The following is a 3,280-nucleotide window of genomic DNA, read 5'->3' as shown; positions in this document are numbered from 1 at the left end:
TTCCTTTGAGTCTTTTAAGGCTGGATTGGACAAAATCAGTATAATGGTGTGGGAGGAGGAGGCACACAGCTTCTGTGACAGAGGTGGAAGAAGAGGACCTTGGCATGGGAAAGGGAAAATTGGGGCTGGGTGGTAGGAAGTTAGGCTCATACTGCAGTGATAGAGTGAAGTCGTGGTGAAAGGGAAGCTGGTTAGGAAAAAATTGTGAAGGTGTAACATCACTGGTGTTGAGGAGAAGTGGGAAGACAGGAGATACCTTGCCTGTGTTGTGAGGGATGGTGGGGATAGAGTGGAGCACAGGGGTTTTGACAGGGCTGCTTTTAAGAGCTGAATCTGGGATGCAGTAAGGGCTTTAACTCATATATCTGGTGGGCTTAGCTGTGACTTCTGGATACCCACTTGCTTGTCTGACAAGGATCAAGGGGTTCTAGGATAACTCAGATTGGAAGGGACCTCAGAAGGTTCCTAACCCAACCTCCTGCTCACAGCAGGGTCAGCTTGAAGGCCTCCAGGAAGAGAGGAAATGGTGGGGGAATGTGTTTACCATCTAGTATGTTTTCTTAAACTTTTCTGGAGGAGTTGATGTCTTAAGCAGCTAAATGTTAAGGAAGAGGGGCAGAGCAGCTGTGAGGGCTGTGCATTTCTCACTTGGCTCCTGGGGTGCATATTGGTCCCTGCCATTTGCCTTGCTGGCCCGGGGAAAGCTACAAAGCCAGCAGAAGGCAAAGTGAGTGAAGTCCAGCCTGCACTCCTGGGGCTCACAGGCTCCCTTCATACCCCTCCTTCTCTGGCCCATCGTTTCTAGTCAGCCACTGTCTGTCAAGACAATCTGCCCTTGGTTTCTTTGATTTAACCAAATTCAACCCCACCCCACAAATTGCAGACCATAAAAGACTATTTAAAAGTCAAACTTATGGAGCCTAAACCCCAGAAAATTAACAATTTTTTTAAAAATTTAAATATTGTGTTAGGCAGTTTGTAATAACAAGGTGCTCTCTTGGCTGTGCTACTGTGACTTGGTTAAGATTCATCCCTGAAGGTAATAGCCAGAGTTTACCAGGCTGCTGATTGGTCATATGTTTCCTCTGGCATCTCATCAGGTTTGTGTAACTTTTTTCTGCTTCTTTACTTAGATTTACCCCATTTGCTTTCCTTCTTCACTTGAATGCATATGAAGTGTTGGTGGCTTATCCACAGGGACAGTTGTCATTTGTGCTCAGAGTCTCTCCTGGGCCTTGCTCTCTCACCTTTGTGTTGTACCTCCTCTCCTACTTTAGTTTTTCTTCTAATCCCAGATGGCCTAATATGTATTCTTAAAACATCTCCTATTTTTAGATTCCTCTACATATTACACATCATAAAGAACATTAATTATACATACTTTCTGTTAAGCTCCTGATCTCTTGTGCATTACCAGCTATCTCTGGTGAAAGAGCTTGCCACATTTGAATGCATTATTAAAGCAGATGACAAGCTGAGTGACAAGTTTCATTATCTGGATGCATTCCAGTGCCTCCATGCACCCACTGCCAGCCTCAGAGACTGTGATTCCCCCCAAGCTGCCATTTATCATCTCCAGAGAACTACACAGTGGAATTTTGGGCGTAACTCATCTCACCCCAAATTGGATGCCAACAGACAAGGGGATACTAAAAAAAAAAAAATAGCCACTGTGACAGCAGTTCATTAAGTCTTTGCTGTTACGTTGACTGCCTAGGTAGGTGGGCTGAGGTGGGGTTTGGAAGAGCTACAACAGCAGAGAGACAGAGCAGTAATTAATTCCTGCACTATCTTGGGTTGCTGCTGCTTCTTTCCTGTTTTTTGTCTTCTCTCTTTTCTAAATCTAGGTAGTTCTGCTATTACCAGTGTTGCCTGGATACCAGTGTCGCCTGGATACCAGTGTCTTTTCTCCAGCAAAGTTGTCACTGGAACACTGAATAAAGAAAACAGTGTCAGGCAGCTTACTCTTAGTGAGGCATTTTGAGTTGAAGATTCTTTTATTGCACTTACTCATTTGCATAGAGCTCCATCATTCTTCATACAGTTTAAATTTCTGACTTCTGTTATATCTGATTTTCTACTTACTAACACAGATATGATGCTGAATTCCAGTTCTCTGTTTACTTCTTGGTATGAATCTCTCTAGATTCATCTAAAGTACATCTATGAGCTAACCACAAATTAAATTTTCCATCAGAACAACAGAGATAATGAGGCAAAGATGGTCACAAAAAGGTTGAACTGTTATTTCAAGAATAAACCAAGAATTTCACACTGCAGGCAGGAATAGAGCTCTTGTAACAGCATCCCATGATTTAGGTTCAATGTGTCCCCTCACTGTCTCTCCTAGACAGACTCTTTCTTTTAAGTTTCTAAATTAATCTAACATGACCAGTGCATGTCTCCCAAAGGTCTTTCCTCATCTCTTTTACATAGGACCTATGCAGCCTCTTTTGCTTCTCCTTAGAGATAGAGACTCTTATGTTGTGTGCTGGAATAGAGCCATGTCTCCCAGGTGGCCAACAGTCTCATCCATCTTAAGTCCAAACCCCTTCCCTCTCTAACACATCATGTGCACACTGAGTTGCTTACCAGAAATCCTGGCCTCGTCACTACTGCCGCTCACCCACACACTGCTGCCCTTCCAGGAGAGTCAGGGCAAGAAGTCTTGGCCTAAACAAAGAGAGAGCTTCATTGCCAGGAGGAAGGAGGAGGAGGGGGAAGACAAGAGAACCTCAGACACCCAGTTCAACTCTATGGAGTAGGAGAAGGTAAAGGAGGTCCCTTGCAGCCCATGGAAGTTCAACGGCAGAGCCATGTTGAACGTGTAGGCCATGGAGGACTCCACACTGGAGCAGAAAAGCCAAGCCCAAGGGCAAGTGTGACTGAAATTGAGACCTCAGAATCGCTCAATGCCAGAGCAGGGGTGGACCCTCAGAGTGGGGGTGAGGTGTGCTGGACTGGAGGCCAGTCAGCAGCCCATGGATGTCCCCATGCTGGAGCCAGGGGCTGTGCCCAAAGCAGTCCATGACTCCATGGGAAGCTTGCTTTGGAACATCTTGTTCCTGGACTTCTATGCCGGGAAGAACGGCAGAGGTGAATTGACTGTAACCCCATTACCCCATTCCCTGTCCCCTGTGCCACTGGGGAGAGGGGTGGGGAAGGTAGAGAAATCGGGAGCAAAGTGATTAGAGCCCAGGAAGAAGAGAGGGGTGGGGGAAGGTGTTGTAAGATGTGGTTGTTATGTCTCACTGTGCTACTCAGATGAATGGCAACAAAT

The 3,280-nt window shown here is 45.7% G+C and overlaps 1 protein-coding gene across 1 annotated transcript in view; it reads left to right on the top strand.

Moving 5' to 3' along the window:
- Positions 1-3,280, top strand: part of NIPAL2 (NIPA like domain containing 2) — a 31,636-nt gene that overhangs the window by 8,786 nt on the left and 19,570 nt on the right. The window lies entirely within an intron of this gene.

This window comes from Antrostomus carolinensis, unplaced genomic scaffold (assembly GCF_000700745.2).
Source record: "Antrostomus carolinensis isolate BGI_N321 unplaced genomic scaffold, ASM70074v2 scaffold16717, whole genome shotgun sequence".
In the NCBI taxonomy this organism is placed as follows: domain Eukaryota; kingdom Metazoa; phylum Chordata; class Aves; order Caprimulgiformes; family Caprimulgidae; genus Antrostomus; species Antrostomus carolinensis.
Note: the sequence above shows the minus strand (reverse complement) of the source record. Positions and strands in the feature narration are given on the sequence as shown.